The 22737-nt window shown below is 35.7% G+C and overlaps 1 pseudogene; it reads left to right on the forward strand.

The window, feature by feature from the left end:
• The first annotated feature begins 204 nt into the window (after nucleotides 1-204).
• Nucleotides 205-932, forward strand: LOC143639360 (ferritin heavy chain pseudogene; annotated as a pseudogene).
• The last annotated feature ends 21805 nt before the right edge of the window (nucleotides 933-22737 follow it).

Below are 22737 nucleotides of genomic sequence, written 5' to 3' on the forward strand. Positions count from 1 at the left end.
CCATGAGATAGAAATTCCATCAGTTGGCCTCACCACGTGTGCTAGTAGCGCACTCGCCTGGCATGCGTGCGGCTCGGGTTCGATCCTCAGCACCACATACAAACAAAGATGTTGTGTCCGCCAAGAACTAAAAAATAAATATTTAAAAAAAAATTCTCTCTCTCTCTCTTAAAAAAAAAAAAAAAAAAAAAAAAGACAGCATTCATGGCCAGACGTTCTTCGCCGACAGTCGCCACAGTTTCTTGCTTCAACAGTGCTTTGGATGGAACTCAACGCTGGACCCCCTACCCTGGACAGCCGCTCGGGGGCCAACAGCCTTCGCCCCCTCTTCACAGACCCTCCCAGGCCTCCGCCGCCGCTCCAGCGCCACGCCTCTCCTCAGCCGCCTCGGTGACTACCAAGTCCCCCTCGCAGGCGGGCCAAAACTACCACCAGGACTCGAAGGCCGCCATCAACCGCCAGATCAACCTGGAGCTCTAGGCCTCCTATGTCTACTTGTCCATATCTTTGACCGTGATGATGTGGCTTTGAAGAACTTTGCCAAATATTTTCATCACCAATCTCATGAGAGGAAACACGCTGAGAAACTGATGAAGCTGCAGAACCAACGAGGTGGCGGAATCTTCCTTCAGTATATCAAGAAACCAGACCTTGATCCCAGGGAGAGTGGGCTCAATGCAATGGAATGTGCTTTGCACTTGCAGAAAAGTGTGAACCAGTCACTTCTGGAACTGCACAAACTGGCCACTGACAAAAATGACCCCCACTTGTGTGACTTCATTGAGACTCATTACCTGAATGAGCAGGTGACATCCATCAAAGAATTGGGTGATCCTGTAACCAACTTGCGCAAGATGGGATCCCCAGAATCTGCCATGGCAGATTATCTCTTTGACAAGCACACCCTGGGAGAAAGTGATAAGGAGAGCTAAACCTTAGGCTGACTTTCCCAGAGCTGTGCAAGTGACTTCCCTGGTCACCAAGGCAGTGCATGCATGTTGGGGTTACCTTTACCTTTTCTATAAATTGTACCAAAACATCCACTTATGTTCTTTAATTTGTACCATTCCTTCAAATAAAGAAATTTGGTACCCCCCCCCCCAAAAAAAAGACAGCATTCACAAAATCCAAAAGAGGATAAACACTAAAAAAAAAAATGAAGGGAAATACTAATCCAAGATGGGTTGAGTGTAAAGTTAAGAAATCATATCTAAGTCTTAATGTATGATTAGAGATAAACAAGTTAAGACTCAGGAAGGTATCTCAAGTAAAGGAAACAATAAAAGAAAAGGTTCCAAACCAGGCTCAGTGGTGCATGCCTGTAATCACAGTGGCTCAGGAGGCTTTGGATCATGATTTCAAAGCCAGCCTCAGGAAAAGCAAGGCCCTAAGCAACTCAGCAAGACCCTGTCTCTAAGTAAAATACAAAATAGGGCTGGGGATGTGGCTCAGCGGTGGAGTGCCCCTGAGTTCAATTCCCAGTACCAAAAAAAAAAAAAAAAAAAAGACTCCAAGACTTGACACAACATGGCCTAAATAGAGAATTATAGGAAGTCTGATATGAATTCAGGAAGCATAAATTGTCAAGTGTGAAGTGGTGGGAAATAAGTCTGCAGAGAAATTTCCGGCAAGGACTGGATTATGAAGAAACATATCATGCTAAGAAGTTGTGACTTGCTGTCGCTCAGTAAAGAAAATAAGTTTGAAGAGTATAAGACAAGAATTTGGTTGTTTCTAAGGAATCTATTGGGCTAGTCAAAGCAAGTGCTTCTAGCCCAAAATTGTCAGCAAAATCTATGTCAGAATAATTTAATGACACTTGTAACAAGATAGCTTAAAAAATGAAGATAGATACATTCTACTGGAATTTAATCTTTAATTAATCTGAGGTAAAATTTTGCAACAAAAATTCAATAAATGGGTAGATAAATTTCATTTTACTTTAGAAATGTTGATAGAATAAAAGAACATAAATCTGTTTCTGAAAGCCATCACTTCTATGTACTCAAACCCTTTGATTTTACAATATATCCCAGAAAAAAAATACGACCTTTGGACAGGATTTATTTTTATCTTTTTGTGAGATTTTTAAAGTATTTTTTAAGTTTTCAATGGATCTTTATTTTAATTATTTATAGATGGTTCTGAGTATCAAACCCCATGCCTCACACATGCTAGGCAAGTGCTCTACCACTGAGCTGCAACCCCAGCCTGCAAGATATTTTTAATGAGGATAAAAGTAACATAGGTTTAAATAAAGGATTACCTTTCTAGTTATGAATAGGCACATCATATATTCTTGTGAGTGCATCACATAATTTTGTGTTTGCTGCTATCATAGCCCATCTCCTACATCCAGCACCTCAATGGTACATGGAAGGGGCTACATGTATATTTTGAAACTGACTTCTGTAAATATATTCTTTTTTATCCAGATCTATTTACCTTGATAAACAAGTAAAACAACTGAACTTAACAACATCCCAATATCTGTGTGAGAAGCTATGTTTTATGAGTCTCCTGCAGGATAAAACAGAGGATAGAGTGAGAACATCTGGATTAATATTTGGGTTTTTGAAATTTGTCTGACTTGGCTTGTCAAAATCTACTCTAAAAATAACAATAATAATAAATAATAATATATAAAATAAATAATAATTTACAAATGTTATTTCATAGTGTTGACTTAATTAAAATCTACATTATATAAACTTTCTAATAACTTCATTATTTCTACCTATATCATGGCTAGTAGACAGAATGCTGGGCCCCTTAAGGGTGCCTATACCCTAAAGAACCGGTGAATGTGTTATGTTAACATGTCAAGAGATAATTAAGGTTACAGGTGGAAGTAAGGTTTCCACTCAGCTGACTTTAGATTTATTCTGGATCATCCAGATGGACACAATATAATCACAATGGTCCTTAAAACATGGAAGCAGGAAGCAAAAGAGTCAGAACCAGAAAAATGACATCATGAGAAAATCTCAACTGGTCATTTGTGGATTTGAAGATGGAACAGACCACCAGGTAAAGAATGAGAGCAATGTCTAAACCTAGAAAAGGCAACAAATTAGAATCTCCTCTGGGACCTCCAAAAGATTGCAGTCAAAATCAAGGAATGAGCCAGTATCTTAAATTTAGCCCCTCCTTATCCCATGAAACACATTTTGGGCTTCTGATCTTCAAAAGTTTAAGGGAATGAATGTGAATTTTTAAGACAAGCCACTAAGTTTCCAGCAAATTGTTATAGCAGCAATAGCAAACTAATACGTATGTAACAATTGTTATTTGTGATTTTTTAGCAATGAGGAGACGATATGGCAATAAAGAGATGCCTGAAGCATTTAGATTTTATTCAATGCATTCTTTTCATACTGTAGTATCTGTATTTTTGACAAAAACAATAGAGACACAATGGGACACTAAGGTACCTTAGGGAGATATGAAAAAATATCCCTTTTATTTTTCATTAGCTGATTAGATAAGGTTTCATACAATGTTTTATTTAAACTCCTCTGCTAAATATAATCACCTTTATCCCTTGGAGAATTTATCTGGAGCAATTTGGTCAGTGATAATGTGAACTGAAAATTAATGACAAATGGGTCTGGGCAGAATTGAGGCCTGAGCTCTATTCACTTTGATGAGATTTAATGCTTCTTCTGCCACTTGTTCACCCTCTTTTATCCTGTTTCTTCTGTTGGCTGCTCTCAGCATTCACTTCAAAAGAATGAAGCATACAGAGTTTCGGTACCCCATTTCTGGGCCATTGAAGGAGACCTGGCCCTAAGGGCACCACATTGAGGCACTGATTAGAATTGACCAAAGGTAGCAGTTGCTACAGCTCTGCAACTGGGAAGTCCTTGACAGCTCTGTGACCCTGTCCCTCTCCACAGTCCCTCCTCCCCCTGCTCCCTCTTGTGCTGCTGTCTGAACAAAACAACACATAAGCATGTTTACTGCAGGAATCCAGCCAAGGAATCCATAACAAGACAATACACATACAATCTGATAACCTTGTTAGCTAGAATCAAAGCTCCTAACAAGTAGGAGAGGTTATTGAAGTGGAATAAAACTATTGCAGTATTTGGGTTTGTTGAAGTGGCTTTTCAGATTTTCCCCACTTTGAAATTAAAAAAAAAAAGTAGCATTTCTTGTCCCTTTATTTAAGATTAAAACTGGGCACAAGGACACTAAATAAAACAACATGTACAAGGCTAAGGTTAACTTAAAAGAATACAAATGGAGAGAGATGTACAAAGTTCATAATTATCTTATAATGGAAAACAGCATAAAACTACTTGCTTTTTGTTGCCTGAACTCTGGAAAAAAAATGTGGCAAATGTGGAATAACCTTCATTATCCAGAAAAAGTTAGGGCTGTGAATTAATTTGTGTAAATGATAACAAGTAATAAACTCATTTCAGATAACGGCCAAGGATGATCAAGGTCTTTCTATTTTCAGTTTTATTTACTTTGCATTACAGGATAATATTTCAACACATAGAGATTTTGCCAGGCTTGATTTCAGACTTTTATTGCCCCCCTCATACCAACCTCAAACTTCAGAAAAAAATGTAAGTTTTTAAAAATAGAATTTATTTTTATCATCTTCCTATATTTGCAAAAGACATTAACTTCTGTTACCTTGTTTCCCCTGCCCAGGGCTGAGTACTGAACCCAGGGCCTTGCATGTGCTAGGCAATCACTCTGCCACTGAGCTAAATCCCCAACCCCCTCAAAAGACATTAACTTCTACTTAAGAACTTTTGCCTAAAATTCAACATCTTATGCAGAATTTTACTCATCCTTCCCCCACCTTCAGTTCCTGAGTTCTTGCTATTTCCATGATCCTAGAGGAAACAGCACTAACCTTGAAGTCAGGACTTGGCATTGTTCAGGCTATGTGACCTGCCTAATAGTCTCTGTGCCTCAATTGCTTCATCTGCAACAAATAACAAAATAATAAATTAATTCAGAAAGTACATATTTGGATGCATTATACTTGTATCATTTTAAAGTTAGAAACAAAATAAACTTTATGATTTGGCATGGCTCCAGGCTTATCTTTTGCTCTTGTATTTTCCCAAAAGATAAATGAATCATAGCTGGAAACATACCTGCTTAGTACTTTGAGTCTGATTAAGAGATTTTATTGTGAACATTTTGTTAATCAATATTTTACTATTGTGCTGACTGGAAGTCAAAATAACAATTCAATCTCTCTCTCTCTCTCTCTCTCTCTCTCTCTCTCTGTATGAGACACACACACACACACACACACACACACACACACACGTTTATCTGGATAAAATGTTTCTTTTATAACAGCTAGAAAGTTGCAGTAATAAACATGAACTATTTTTCTTATTGCTCTGTATTTGTGAGGAATGATTAAAGCAGCACTTCAATTAATTATGACTTGGAAAATTTGAAAGTAATAAAAGCCTTGCATTTCTTTTTCTGCATCATTCATGTGACTTGAAACTGAAAAAAATCTTAGAAATGAAATTTGGAGAAAGAAAAATCGTTTTTGCCTATTCAGTGCATGTGTAACCAATGACAATGAGAAAAGAGAAAGAAAAAGCAGAGTATAAAATTATTTTTATATATTTAGTCATCAACTATATACATATATGACATGATATATTGCAAAGATTATCTAACAATTATGTAAAATAATTTGATTTTTTCAATGAGCTGTTAAGTGTAGATTTTCTATTTCCTAGCTTTAAATGTTTTCAATTCAAAAGATATTCATATACATAGCATCCCAGGCAATCTCTTATCTAGAAACTATAAATACATGTTTTTAACGGATTCAGTGCCCTAACTATCTCCATCACTGGTCTCTTCCAGTACCTGACATTTCCAGCACTTTTATACTTTTTTACCAAGTCATTGAAAGGTTGTTATACTGGAAATTGTATTTGAGATGAATAAGTCATTATTATTCAACATTTCTAGCATAAATTAGTTAAACAGGTGTGGCACTTCTTGGATCATTGATCTTCATGGAATTTTGGATTCCCATCATAGTAGGTAAGACCCAGTTGGTTTTAATCTTATTTTTGTGCACCCAACTCAAGGGAAGGCTTAGTTTCATTGATTAGTGGGCTTCTTGGGATTAAGCCTAGTCCATCTGTAATCACAAAAGCATCCTTAATATCATATGTTGAAGGAAGAAATATTAATTATAGCAATCAACATTTATTCATTGTTGTCATTTCTTTTTAGATTTCAAAAGAACAAATGAAATTCAAAACATAATATCAGCCAAAGACAAATACTACAACTATGAAACAGATACCTTTATTACATCCAAAGACTAGCCATTATTTGAAGTAGGCACCTAAGATTTTCATGAAGAATCCTTCCATCCAGAGGCCAAATTTAAATATATGAGCTCTATATTTAGATGAGACAGTGTGTTATCTAGTGTTTCAATATGAAAATATTGGTTCAGTTTAGTTCACTGATACAAAATGTGAAACATGTGAAACTCAACCATATTATAGAAGTCCTATTTTTTTAAATGAGGGTTTATACTGACTTATAGTCAAGGTACAGCCTGGCATGTAAACGATTACCTTGAGTGTTAACAAAAGAAGACAGCTTATTAGTTGGTTAATTGTTAGTCCCTTAGAACATGAACTGTAATTTGATTTTTAGCCATATTAGGAATTGTTAAATAGTAATGTAATTGAGAATAAGAATGGAAGGTCAGTGTGAACCACTAACTAAATGCAAATTTGTTTAATTGAATGGAATTTATATCTATTTGACCTTCCTTCTCTGTATGTAATTCTAGCAATTCAGGAGAACCAGATGAAAAGAATTTCAAGACAAGGTTCAGTTCTTGGTTCACCTGCATTTCATAACATACTTAGCACATTGCTAAATTATGCTTAGTCGTAAAAATGAATACATAGCTGAATGAGAAGGAATCAAGAGATGTTAGTTTCTGAGTTCCACTTAGATGTTGTTGAGAGCATTCAATTACTTGTCTTTATCTCCATTTTGAGCTTCAGTGGCTACCATTCCCACATTTCATTTTCTGCATCAAAACATTCAACTTTTGTAGAAATGCATTAAGATCAAATTAGATATTTCTGGAAATACGTGGATTTGACTTGGAGTGAGTTAGTTATTCCAAAGAAGGAAATGTTTTGTTGATTTTACCCAACAGCTTATTTGAAATAACAGTCCATGCTTTTCAGTGAATAATTATCTAGTAATAGATGAAAACAACTATAAAATACAAAAGTAGTAGATATTTTATATGTTTTTTAAGCATGAACTACACTACTTTTATAATTAATGTAATTTAAATAGCAAAATCACATGACTAGAGTAGTGTTAAGAGCAAGACTTGGCTATTCATTAAATTCAATTTTCCTTTTTATATCACTTCTTTCTTCTGCAGGCATGTGACAAAATCCAACCAGCCAGGATCTAGGCAGGTTCCCTGGTTTGGCTGCCAGTAACAGTGGTAGAATAAAACCCTTTCAATTCATATGCTAACATGAGAAGTCATATATTAATGATTACTCCTGAGACAGCAAACTTACTCCTCTGACTATTGGAATAGTAAAACTCCAAACTGAAGTATCTCATTAAAACATTTTTTTTTTACATTTTTTACAACCCATTTACATTTACAGCTGTTTCTCCTTGCTTTGCTGGTTGCTTTGCTCTCACACTGAATTTACATTATGTGTGTATGTGTTGATATGTTCCTAGACACACTGATACCCTGGAAAACCTACAAACTCTCAACTAATATATTTTTTGTACAAATTATAAATTTTTCATCATAACATTAAGCACAGGAAAATGATGCACTTTTGCATAACACATTGCCATGTGCACCATCTTGGGTTTCCAATTTAACAATGAAATTAATAGACTTATTGATGCCTATGCCCCTGAATATTCTCTGAAAGCTAGAATGAGAGATTTAAATAAGCAATATGAGACTGCACAGAATCATAAAATTAATTTCAAAGTAGGAAAGAACCTACCTACCCAGTTATCTAATCCAATCTGCTAGTACCAGTTTCCTTTACTATCATAGTTGCCCAACTTTTTTGCTTGTGACCCAGAATAAAAAAATTAACATTTTAAAAACATGATGTTCCAGTACTATAACAAACTGTTGTCACATAAACAGAATTTCCATGAAATCTTATTTTAGTGTATGCAAATAATTCCGATGTTTTTTTCCTTACTATTTTGTTTTTAATCTTTGTAACAACCCGTTATATTGATTTATGATCATTAATGAATTGAGACTTGCTCTGAGTCCCTGCCTCTCAAAGTGCCTCCTGCACACCCAACCCCTGACCAGTAGCAGCAGCATCTGGAAGTTTCTTAGAAATGCAGACTCTCAGACCATTTTGACAAGTTCCCAGAGGAATTCCCGACACCTTAGTTTGAGAAGCATTGTGCTATATACCTCAAGTAAGGGCAAATAACCTGAATGATCTCAAACCCATTCATTGTTAAGGTGTTTCTTCTTTTCCTGGGCAGCACATTTTATTTTCAAAGAACTATGCTTTAAAGAAGCACTTTTCTTATGTTAAGTGAAAACCACATGTAAAGCATCAACTTGGAGATCAGCACAGACAAGGAAATGGCATTTCACAAATATTAAGCCTTTCCCTTCCTCACAGGGATTTCACCAGGCATTAGTACATCTACTGACAAATACTCATAAAATTGTTCTCAGCTTCTTTGAACAGGAAAGTCTCTGCTAAAAACTAAGAAGTCTGAGATTCTTCACCTTCTTTCTTATCCTACACGTAAATAATCAACAATCCTAATGAATTCACCTTCTATGTATTTCTCCTATTGAGCATTTCTCAAATTAGCATCTGAGTATCTCTGGAAAAATGAGGAATCATTAATAAACAAAGAAAAGTCATGACAAAAAGAAATTCAAGGGCTGGAGTTGTAGCTCAGAGGTAGAGAGCTTGCTAAGAGGTGTGAAGCACTGGGTTCAATCCTCAGCACCACATAAAAAATAAAATAAAGATATCAAGTCCACCTATAACTAAAAACAAACAAATAAATAAATAAATATTAAAAAAATATTCAAGGAAGGGAGAGAGAAGGGAAAGCATATGGAAATGGAAGGAGACCCTCATTGTTACACAAAATTACATATAAGAGGTTGTGAGGGGAAAGGGAGGAGGAAACAAGGGAGAGAATTGAACAACAGCAGATGAGGTAGAGAGGGAAGATGGGAGGGGAGGGGAGGGGGGATAGTAGGGGATAGGAAAGGTAGCAGAATACAACAGTCACTAATATGGTAAAATGTGGATGTGTAACCGATGTGATTCTGCAATTTGTATTTGGGGTAAAAATGGGAGTTCATAACCCAATTGAGTCAAATGTATGAAAGATGATTTATCATGAGCTTTGTAATGTTTTGAACAACCAATTAAAAAAAAATATTCAAGGGCTGGAATTGTGTCTCAGAGGTTGAACACTCACCTAGCAAGTGTGAGGCACTGGGTTTAATCATCAGTACCAAATAAAAATAAATGAATAAGATAAAGGTTAAAAAAACAAATTCAGTATTCACTATGGTCATATAATACACATTCTTTAAAAACTGAAAGTTCTCTCTAAATTTTATTAATAATGAGCTATTGTTTTGGCCTCAAGAATCATTAATGCAGATGGGCATAGTGCACTTGCCTGTAGCCCCAGCCCTTAGGGACTGAAATGAGAGAATCCTTGAGTCCAGGAGACCAATCTGGGAAACATAGTAGACCCCAATTAAAAGAAAAAAATTAAAGGAACACTAATGCTTGACTTGGTGCCATCCTGTAAGGTCCCCTGTTATCAACCTTTTCTTGACAGAGTCTGGCCCATTTTCCTGGTTACTTGCTCATCCCTCTGGAAAATCTGGAATAGTTTGCAAACTATTGCAATGTATATCTCCTTTCTCCTCTGCTTTCCATTAGGCCCACCTGGAGCTGATTAACTGTTCCCACTGTTCATTTCAAATTGTGCCTCCCTCGTGTCAGCTGTTGGATTAGAGATAGGCCTCTCAATTATCCAGCTGTGATGCAAATGTAATTGAGAAATCTTCCCTGGGCCATTGCATTTTCTTCTCCGGAGACTCCACAGATTGAAGCTGGATTACATACAAGTGTGAGTATAAACATATTTTCCATATCTTTTTGACATTCAGAATGGCTTGTATTCTTAAGAAAAAGAAGAGGAGTTGATATTCAAGGGGATGTTGCTGAGCTGATAAGATAAAGCTGTGAAAATACTTTTCCATTCTTGGGAAATGTCTGGGATGTAGGTTGAGGGGTGAGGGAGTTGTTAGGCCAGTTATGTGATCTAATTCCCTGGAGATGAAGTTTCCTTCTTAAAGTCAGTTCTTGGCATTACTTATTACTTTACTGTCATTGGGTCAAGGAAAAAATGTTTTAAGCTTCTAAGCCTAAGAATCTAAGGCATGAGACTATCAAATGAGCTAGAAAATGGAAAAGAGAAAATTTTCCCTTTGTGCAAATTCTTAATGGTGATCTAATGTGACAGCCAAGGCAGCCCTGTGACTGGAGAAAAGGGAATGCTCTGGTGAAAATTATTATTATTTTTTGCCTCATATCCAGCAATTAACTGAGGTGAGAGGTGCTGAGGAAAACAAGACAACTAAATTCTTGTATCGCTGCTATGGTAACCTATCAAGTTACCTAATGTTTACAAGTTTTATTGGGAGTAATGGTGAATAAACACTTTTTAATAGATTTAGTGAGATATAATTCACACACTATATACTCACTCATTTAAACTGTATAATTCAATTATGTTTAGCATATCCACAAAGCAGTGTATCCACAACCATAATCAATTTTAGAAAATTTCATTGCTCCAAAAATAAACTCCATAGCCTTTGCCACTCACCTCCCATTCTCCCCATCCCCCAACAGCTGTAAACAAACACTAATCTATTTTCCATTTGTGTAGATTTGCCTAATCTGGAAATTTCCTCTAAAACGTAATCACATAATACACAGTCTTTTATAAGAGGCCTCTTTCATTTAGCATAATGTTTTCAAAGTTGAACCACATGTTATTCCATTCCTTCTTATAGTGGAATATATGGATGTGCCACATTTTGTTTTCCCATTCATCAATTAATGGACCTTTTGGTTGTTTCACTTTTTGGCTACTATGAATAATGCTGTGATGAACTTTTCACATACATGTTTTTGTGTAGATTCATGGTTTCAGGTCTCTTTATTATGTACTTAGCAGTGGAGTTGCTGAGTCCTATTGTTCCTCTTATGTTTAACTGTTTGAGGAACTGCCAAGTTTTCCAAAGCAAATTCACCATTTTACACTCCCACTAGCAATATATCTTGGGTTCCCATTTCTCCACATCCTCACCAACACTTGTCATTATCCACCTGTTTTATTATTTCCATCCTCGGTGAGTATGAAGTGGTATTTCAGCTTGAATTTGCATTTCTGATAATAAGCATTCTTAAGGTAGCTCCAAATCACCTCCATGTAAAAAAAAAAAGTGAATATTTATGTTCAATTATTTCCTAGATAGACCATGTCTAGAGAGGCTGCTAAAATGTAAAAAAAAAAAAAAAGAGAGACTGACTCATACTCAGTCTTTATGGGGAAAATTTATATTTCACAAGAGAATATCTGGATTTGGGATTCAGAAATCATTTCACATAATTATATCCTGAAAGCCAGTCCCAGAGTTAGCTCTAATTAATGATTCTGTTTTTATTAAGGGTAGAGATGGTAAAAATTAGGGGAAAATTACTCATGCATTCATTTGGCATGTTGTACAAGTTGTTTATCTTCTTTGAGGCTCAGTTTTCTTATCTGTAGGATTAATAATAGTACCTATCACACTGCTATGTGAGGATTAAATGAGTTCTTTTTTCCATTCGAAATGTAGTGCCTAACTAAAAATAAATGTTAGCTACTATTAATTTACAGAATGAGTCATGGGAGCGCATCCCTATTGTAAAAGTTTTAAGAAAACATCCTTTGTGAATATGGAGGATTTAATGAACATTTTGATCAGTTGTTTTCCACATCTACAAAAGGTATTTACATAAATTTGCATAGTGGCACACTCCTGTAATCCCTTTGCCTAGGAGTGGGGGTGGGGCTGAGGCAGGAGAATCAAAAGTTGGAGGCCAGACTTAGCAATTTAACATTGCCCTAAATAACTAAACAAGACCCTGTCTCAAAACAAAAAAATAAAAAGAGCTGGAGATGTGGCTCAGGGATAGAGCATGCCTGGGCTCAATTCCCAGTACCAAAGGAAAAGAAAAAAGAAAACTTTATTAGAAACTTGTTAGTCTATCAGGAAGAACATCATGTGAAACACTCTGTTAAGGGAGGTGATATACTTTCCGTTCCCAGAGTCTTTAGTGACAGGGAAAATATGCAGGTTTTTCAGCAAGTTAGCTACATTCTATCAAAGGATGAAAGTGGTATCTAGTTCCCTCAAGCTAATAATTCTTTGTTACAGATTGATGAGCTTTGGATTCCCTAGAAATCTAGGAAATATAACTTTGGAAGCTAGTAGGATTTCTTTTCTTTTTTCTTTTTTATTTTTTTGGTCTTTGTGTTTGCTGTTCCTTCATCCTTTCTGTTGCCCTTTGGGGAGCCAAGACCCCATGATGTCCTTTGCTTACAAAGGGTCTCCCAGAAAGGATCCTACTCTGTCCTTCCTTTCCCCTCAGAACCTCATATGCTAGCCCACTCTCTTTTTCCTCTATCCCATTGCATCCCATCCAAACCCACATTAACTCTGAATGACTTTTTACAGAAGTAACAAAAAAACCTTTATTGAATTCTTACTATGTGTCTAGCCCTGTTCTAGGCACAGAGATAACTATAACAATTATAGTTATCTCCATGCCCTCCATGCCCCCCACTAGAATGGAGAAGGTCAACAAAAATGCCAGTGGTCATAAAATAGTGATAACAATGAGATAGAATATATGTCAAAAGTTGCTCAGAGGATTATGAGAATTAATAATTATGAAGAACTTGGAATAGTGCCTGGTACATAATGTGTTATATGCATATTTATAAATAAGTTATATGCAAGAAGAGGAGCACAGAGTAGGACAACCTATCCCAACCTGAGGCACTAAAAGCCTGAGGTGAGTCTAAAGGATATTTAGGGTTTAGCCAAGTTAAGATGTGGAAGAAACACCTTCCTCATACAGAAAATAGCATTTGAAAACACAAAGAAACATGAGAGAACTTGACATAGCTCAAGAAGGTTAATTAAGGCTAGAATATAGGCAAACTGAAAAGGGACAGAAGATGAGATTCAAATTGTAAAAAGCCTATTGTTGATTAATAAATTACATTAATGGCCTCGAATTTTAAATCTCTTTGTATCCATGACCTTTGGAGGTGCCCTCCTACATAGATTGCCAGACATAATTATACTGAAATAATTACTAGCTATTTATCTGAAAAGCAAATTTAATTGGGTGTCCTGTAATTTTATCTTGCAACCCTATTCTCACAATTACTCTGGTTTGGGCCACATGAACTGCTTTGGCCAATGGGTCACTATCAAACTTAGCATAAGCATAATTTTGAAAAAGTACTTGTATCCTTTAATGTTTATTTTTTCTTTTCCCAGGCCCTGCCACTTCCATGAAAACATGCCTGGACTAGCCTTCTAAAAGCGCATGAGGAGCAGGTAGAAGAGAGTCTAGATATCCTAGCTGGGCTATTCCACACCAGACAAGAGCCACATGATCCCCAACCATATGTGAAGTCCCACCTAAGATCATCAGAGTCACCTACCCAATCTGCAGTTGATCACAGATGCATGAATGAGTATAATGAAAACCAGAAGAAACCCCCAATTCTACCAATTCTTATATGCAGTAATAAGTGGTTATTTTTAGAGTAGTTTATTATACAGAATTATTAGCACAGTAGGTAAATGATATAGAGCTACATCTGCCATGCCATGGAATTTACCAATGCATCAAACGTTTATTGAGCACCTACTAAATACAAAATACTAGCAATAGAAGTGGGACTCAGAAAACAGTCAACCTGACTCCCAAACATAATAAGGACACAAAGATAAAAGTTTTGTTGAAATATAAATGTGGATTTTTATTATAGGTGTGTACCTTATGGTAAAAAAAATTACTGCTGCAACTCCAAGTATCACATCTTCAACATAACTATCCTGACAAATAGAAGGAGAAGACCAGAGTAGCCAAAGAGAAAGTTTACTGTGTTTCACGCCTCTCTATTTTCATTCAGGACGTGGGCAATCTTCCAGCATCCCCAGAAAACATCTCTTTTCTTCTCATTGGTTAGAAGTGAGTCACATGTTTACTCCTTGCTGCAAGGGAAATTAGTGAGTAAGGACACTCTCAACCTTTGTTGTGTATTCTGTGCTCTGCCATCAAGTAACAGTAGGTAGGGAGCTGGGTGTGGAGTACATGAATAATAGTATTTGCCATAGTAGAGTTATCAAGTAAAATATTAGGAAATATTTGGAAGCCTGAATTACCCTTAAAATTAAGCTGCTTATCTATTTATACTGATTTTCCCCAAATATAATTAAAATTGCATAAAGCCACATCATGTGTGGAAGAAGTATAATAAAATCATTTAACTTAAAAGAAAAAAAAAGTGTGTCACATTAGATTGGATAGAGAGAAGTGATGGGAGGGGAGGGGAGGGGAAGGGGGATAGGATAGGAAGGGCAGCAGAGTAGAATAGACATTATGATTGCTGTATGTATATAGGTGACTCTATGACCAGTGTGATTCTGCAATCTGTACAATCAGGAAAACGAGAATTTATAGCCCAATTGATTCAAATGTATGAACTGCCAAGATCATTGTAATGTCATGTGTAGCTAATACAAAATAAATAAATAAATAAAAATCATTTAACTTTCTGGAACTTACAAGAGGAAGTCTAACAGTTTTTCCAGTTAAGTGCCCCACTTTCCAAGTATTGAACAGTAATAATGCTGTTAGATCGAGGTGAAATACTGAATAAGATAAGATGTTCTGGGTTTCTACTTAATGAACTATGCTTGGTTAGTTAATTAGCTTGCTTTGCCCTTTAGAAAAAAAAATCCTATTGAACTCCAAATTGGTGACATTTCCAATATAAATAGGGCTACCTTTCATTGAAGTTCCAATTGAAATGATTAAGGAATAATATGTATGTGTTAAAATACTCTAGGTTAAAAATGAAATTGGCAGCAAGAGTCACAGAAACATATACAGCACATCTTGTGATAGTGGGTATAATTCATTTTTATAATCACACCACATGTGTCCTGTGCCCTGTAAAAATGTTTTAAAATCCATCAACTTTCCATTTAAATGTGATTATTATTTAGTTAACCAAAATGTTTATTGTTATGTAGCAGATATTCTGGGTTTTTTGGTTTTGGGTTTATTTGTTTGTTTGTTTTTGGTACTAGAGATTGAACCCAGGGGCACTGAACCACTGAACCATATCTCTACCCCTTTTTATATTTTATTTAGAGACAGGGCCCCTAAGTTGCTTAGGGCCTCACTAAGTTGCTGAGGTTGGGTTTGAACTCGTGATCCTCCTGCCTCAGCCTCCCGAGCCACTGGGATTATAGGCATGTGCCACCGAGCCCGTCTATGCTGTTGTTTTTAATGATAATATTTTCCAGTGGATTAGACAAAGGGGAATTAAGGGAAGAGAGGGGAAAATGGGAATGGGAAAGACAGTAGATGAATTGGGCATAACTTTCCTATGTTCATACATGAATATATGCCCAATGAAACCCCACATATGTACAACCACAAGAATGAGATCCTAATTAGAATAAGTTATACTCCATGATTGTATAAATATGTGAAAAAAACCTCTACTATCATGTATATCTAAAAAGAACAAATAAAAGATGATAATATTCTCAAAATGAATAAAACTGGCTAGATTGTCTAATTTTTCAGGATAAATTTAATTATTTTGTCAAAATTTTTGTGGTGTTCTAGGAGTTTCATGAACTGTCTGTAGCATACTTTCCCAGTATTATCAGCCCCTAATCCTAAGTGTATTCTCTACCCCATAGTCCAAGAAGTACTGACTCTCTTTACTCACCTATATCTGTATCTGCATACTGTGTGACCTCATTCAATTTTTTTCTTTCCCATGTCTAATCCTTTGAATCCTCGCCATTTTTCAATGCTACTCTTTCATGTAGGATTCCATGGTTCTTTCACTCATAAGTAAATTTATATTTTGTATTCCAAAATTCTTTTTTTCTCTATTACATGTTACCTAGATTTACCTACTTTTCTGTCACTGCACTGGACCTAGCCTTCAAAAAAAGAGTCACATTCTCCTTCTTGCCAAGTCCTGCAGAAATTTCTCAATCCCCATGATATATTTACAATTCCCTCATTTAAAAATCCTCTTCCCTTTACTAGTCCAATCCTTTAAATGAAGGCTCAGCTATTCTGGTTTTACTTTGTACAATATTTGGGCATTAGCTTTACTCTCTGAGCCATAGGTTGTTGTACCATGGGTAGATAGGTCCACCATAGCCCTGAAGGAACCCTTACCCAACCTGATGAAACATATTATATATGTGCTCATCAGAGTGGCAAAGAGAACAGAGTATGCAAAGATACAGATGAAGGTGAGTAAAAATAGTAGCACTTCAATTTGACTACAAGGTAGAATATACATTTGGGTTTAGGGGCCAGTTAGATTGGGAGTAAGCAACAGATAGATCAATGAGCTCCTAGAATACCATAACCTTCTGAGGGAATGGAGGTGATTGCTGAGTTATCATTCAAATCTTCTGAAATGTGGAGTAACAACTTTCATTTCTTTTTTGAAAAGGAAGATTTCTTTTTTTAATTTTTAGAATTTTTTTCCTAATCAGGGGGCTGAGGTTGTGGCTCAGTGGTAAAGCACTAGCCCCTAGCACATGTGAGGCCCTGGGTTCAATCCTCAGCACCACATAAAAATAAATAAATAAAGATATTGTGTCCAACCAAAAAATAAATATTTTTTTAAAATGTGCTAATTAGTTGTACATGACAGTAGAATGCATTTTGACACATTGTACACAAAAGGAGCACAACTTCTCATTCCTCTGGCTGTATATGGTACAGTCACACCAGTAGTGTAATCATACACGTAATAGGGTAATAATGTCTGTCTCATTCTACCATCCTTCCCATCTCTACAGCCCCAACCCTCCCCTCACTTCCCTCTGCACAATCCAAAGTTGCTTCATTCTTCCCTACCCCGCCCCCCCAGTATGGATCAGCATCCGCTTCTCAGAGTAAACATTTGGCCTTTGGTTTTGGGGAATTGGCTTATTTCACTTGCCATGATATTCTCTAGTTCCATCTATTTACTTGCAAATGCCATAATTTCATTCTTCTTTAAGACTGAGTAATATTCCATTTTGCATATTTACCACAGTTTCTTTATCCATTTATCTGTTGAAGGGCGTCTAGGTTGGCTCCATAGTTTAGCTACTGTAGATTGAGCTGCTATAAATATTGAAGTGGCTGCATCACAACTTTCCTTTCTTAAGTGTGTTAGGATTATCACTACTTAACATGTTACCTTTCTTACTATTTAATTTGTTTCTTTTCTGTATCCTCACTAAAATGTAAAATCTCTGAAGGCAGGGAGTTTTACCTGTTCAATTCACTATTGTACCCCTAGCTCCTAGAACTGTGCCTGGAGCATAAGATATGGTCAAAAAAAAACAAGTTTTTAACATACAGTAAGGACTTAATAAATTATGACAATATTGAACCTTGGGAAATTCTATATGGATGTTAATGATTATAATTTAGATAAAATGCTTATCTATTCCTCTCTGGAAATCTGTTTATTTAGTCTATTGATGTGATGTATTACATTTATTGATTTCTGTAAGTTGAACCAACCTTGCATCCCTGAGATAAACACCACTTGATTGTGGTGCGCTATCTTTTAAATATGTTTTTGTATGCAATTTGTCATAATTTTATTAAGAATTTTTGCATCTATGTTCATCAGGTATATTGGTCTGAAGTTTTCTTTCCTTGATGTGTCTTTATCTGGTTTTGGTATCAGGGTGATACTAGCTATGAATGAGTTTAGAAGTTTCCCTCCTTTTATATTTCATGGAATAATTTAAGGAGTATTGGTATTAATTCTTCTCTGAAGGTCTTATAGAACTCAGCTAAGAATCAATCTGAGGCTTTTTCTTGGTTGGTAAGTTTTTGATGGCATCTTCTATTTCCTTGCTTGAAATTGATCTGTTTAAATTGTGTATGTCCTCCTGATTTAGTTTGGGCAGATTCATAAGCCTCTAGAAATTGTCTGTGTCTTCAAGATTGGAAATCTGTTTATTTACAGTTTTATGCTTTTAATATAGTTTCTCATTTTTATTGTTTTCTCTCAATATGACTTTATGATAATTTTATGTTATCTTATGATGGCAATTGAATGTAAAATTATGTACTTAAAAAGGCATAAATTCCCGTTTTAAGAACATAATTTTACATTCAATTGCCATCATTTGCAAAGAATAGTCTTGATTTAAAGAAGTGCAGGTGAAGGAGGTGACATAATCTGAGATCATATAGCCAAATGAATGGCAGGCATCTTCAAAAACCCACATGACTTAAAAAATTTTTTTTTAGTTATTCATGGACACAATATCTTTATTTTGTTTATTTTTATGTGGTGCTGAGGATCGAACCCAGGTCTCACACATGAGAGGCAAGCGCTCTACCACTGAGCCACAACCCCAGCCCCCCCCCCAAAAAAAACCCCACATGATTGATGTCACTAGTCTAATGATTTCTGAGACTCCAGGTTCTTGTAGCTGGATTATGTGTCCCCTCAATTCTCTAATTAGTTAATAGCAGAGAGAAAGAAATAAATATGCCTCTTATTCAGATAGAGGCCCACCATACCTTGTGTGATGATGTGAGTAGTACTGTGTGACATTAGCTAGAATAAATGGGTATTCCTGACAGTACAAAACCTTTCAATCTGTGCAAAAAGGTTTCTCTGGCAGTTTCAACCATATTCTAGAAATATAAAGTAAAGTTGTATTATAGATACAGATGTACCTATTGATAAATCTATACATATTTTAAAGTGCTAATCTTGTCACTTATTCCACTATAGATAGATAGATGATAAATGGTAGAGATATATAGATAGCAACTACATTTATCTGACCAGAAAAGAACCTGTGTCTTTCTGTGTATATACATGTAAGCATTTTTTAAGCATACAAGTACTAGGTTCTGGGATTCAGGACTTTACATAATTTTTCCATTTAATCCACCATTATGTTAATAGTGATTATATCTGTCTGGTGGTTCTTCAGATTGTCCTAAAGTATACATTTTATTTACCAAGTTTTCTACATTGAGCATATATATTATTCAGGAATCACTAAAATGGCTAAGGACATGTTTATTACTTCTCAGGAAATAATTCATCTGTAGTTAAATGTTTATGAAATTCCTAAAACTTCTCAAGAGCCAAATTTCAATTATCTTATGCACATTATTCTATGTAGTCATCACAGAAACTCTATGAGGTTATCTTGAATTTTTAGAGAATGAGGTTCAGTAGAGTAACTAGTTCAAGGACATATGCGTAGTAAGTAGCATAATCTCATGATTTTTAAGCCATACATCATCAGAAGAAATAGAGGGAAAATAAAATGATAAAATTAAGATTTATTTTTGGCAATCTTTGAGTGAAGGTTGAATATGTTTCCTAAAGTTGTTTCCATAATGCTATCTGTAACTTTAATTATCTTCATTCCCTGAAAGCAGAAAGTATAATAATAACCGTATTTGAAGGGGAACAGTCATGGCTGACAGGACACGTAAGCAATTCAGAAAATAATTTAAGTGAAGTTGAAACCAGTCTGAGCATATAGCCATTATTCTATTCACCTTAGAGTTTGCTAGTCATGATTAATTGCAGAGGAAAATGTTTGAAGAATATATCCTTTGAAAAAGTGACAGAGGTGAATGAACTCAAAAGAGAGCTAAAGATGATTCACATTATTGAAATATAAAATTCTCATGATCCTCAAAGACAGAATCTGATTCATTTCAAGCAGGTCATATGCTACTGCAGCTGACTCCTACTTGCTTAATTTATAAGTAGTGCAGGAATGGACTTCACATCACATAAGGTATTAACTCTGTTCAGGTATTCTTGTAGTTCCAGAGGTAATTTCTTGCATGCTTAAGAATATTTCATACTGAATGCTTAACAATTAAGGTAATCAAAAAATAGATTCTAGCTTCAAACTTAGTAAGATATTCAAATAGAAAGAGAAAATGACTCTAAAACATTCTTCTTCCCTCCTTGCTATAGTTGTAGTCATGATTTCAAACTAAGACTTGAAGAATTATTAATAAATATTATCCCGTACCTGAAATTTACTCAAAATTCAAGTGAGGTCTTTTTTATTATAATATGATGAGGTAATTTAAAACAAAATAAAATACATTTGCTTTACAGCCTATCCATTAAAATTACAATTGAAAAGAGAAAGCACTTAGGTTTTTTAGGCACACTCATACACTGCTGGTGGTACTGCAAATTGGTGCAGCCAATATGGACAGCAGTATGGAGATTCCTTGGAAAACTGGGAATGGAACCACCATTTGACTCAGCTATTCCACTCCTCAGTCTATACCAAAGGACTTAAAAACAACATACTACAGGGACACAGCCCAGTGTTTACAGCAGCACAATTCACAGTAGCTAAACTGTGAAACCAACCTGGATGCTCTTCAGCAGATGAATTGATAAAGAAAATGTGGCATATATACACAATGGAATATTACTCAGCAATAAAATCATGGCATTTGCAGGTAAATGGATGGAGTTAACCAATCCCCCCAAAAAACAAATGCTGAATGTTTTCTCTGATATAAGGAGGCTGATTCATATTGGGGTAGAAGGTGGAATATGGGTGGATTAGATGAACTCTAGATAGAGCAAAGCAGAGGGAGGGGAAGGGAAGGGCCATAGAGGTAGGAAAAATGATGGAATGAGATGGACATCATTACCCTAAGTACATGTATGAAAACAGGAATGGTGCGATCTACTTTGTGTACAAGCAGATATATGAAAAACTCTGCTCTATATGTGTAATATGAATTGTAATGCATTCCACTTTCATACATAACAAATTAAAATGAAAAATGAAAAAAATTAAAAATCAACTAAAAAATTAAACAAAATTGGAAGGAAATGGCGTAGCCCCAGGGTATTTAGTATGATACTCCAGAGAACACCATCATTATCCTAGAACCTCCAACTTCACTGTCTCCACTGTAGAAGGACATAAGTTCACTCTCTCTAGTGTCTCATACCATTTTAAGTATTATAAAGGATACTAAGAAAAAGCTCAGAGTGGCAGAATTTGTGACTAACTAGCATAAACAATCAGGTTCCTCATACTTTGGAACAGAGAAATGATCATTTCCAGAACAGACCAGTAGCTATGTGAATTGATTTATCATAGTTAAAAATTCTTTCATGCCTTTCCTTCTCCTTCATCTCTGATTTCTAGCTATTTGTCCCATCTCTGTCCTCCTCCAGAGCCAAACTGCTCAATAGACTTGTCCACCTTAGCTGCCACTTGATTTCCTTTTCATCTCTTATGCTCTTCTTCTCATTCCATCTATCTGTCACCCAATTTCTGTACCAGGATTCCTCTGGTGAGGTCATCAATGACTTCCATTATTATATGCACTGGCATTATGTCAGGAAACAATAACAGACAAGAGACAATATCCAAGTTTTTGAAGCCATAAAATAGATGAGGAATGATAACATAGAAGACCAGAGAAAGGCAAACACCAGCAGTGGGTAGCAGAATTCAAAAGATACCCAATCGCTCCTACAGAGCTCTAGAAAGGTTATGAAATCATAGGCTTGAGGAACTATGGCAGAGATACAGGTAAAACTAAAAATAGGAAACTATGTAAAGACTTTATAGATTCCTAGATCCCCTCCCTAATCCATTCTGCCAGGATCCCTATAGAATTACTCACCTCTAAGAATTCACATGATCTTTCCAATACTCAATCTAGAGAAATACATTGCAATTAGTCTCTTTTTTGTAGATGAGGAAACTGAGTTTTCAGGTAGTGAATCGCCCAATAAGAGATCTGTAAAGTGGGGAAAAAGCCAGAGTATTCCTCTTAGGAATTCAGATTCCAAACCACATTTTTTTTTTCTTCCATATCTTGCTTCTCTTCAAATGAAAATCTTTCCCAGGAATTGGATTCCTCAGTCCTATACTTAATTTTGTCAAGGATGAGTTGACTGCACACTGCCAAGTTTTCAGTTGATTAATAGTCTTCAAGGGCTAACTGAAATATCTCTGATTTTCAGTCTTTTGTCAAAAGTAAATATCTGTCAATTTGCTACAACTGTCTGAAAAGTAGATTATATGAATTATCAAATTGTGCATCTGTGTGTTGATTCATATTTAATGGCTCATTCTTGAAGTATGTTCCTATGGAAACTTAAAGGACTTTCCACATGAGACACCCCCCCCCCAAACAAGCACCTTAACAAATTTAAATGGAAAAAATAACAGTAGCTTTTACTATCATCTAGGAAAACTCTTACTGTCAATGTCAAGTGTTAAAATTTTACATATTTTATATCAGTTTATTCCAAACTTTGCAG

Source organism: Callospermophilus lateralis, chromosome X (assembly GCF_048772815.1).
Source record: "Callospermophilus lateralis isolate mCalLat2 chromosome X, mCalLat2.hap1, whole genome shotgun sequence".
Lineage (NCBI taxonomy): Eukaryota > Metazoa > Chordata > Mammalia > Rodentia > Sciuridae > Callospermophilus > Callospermophilus lateralis.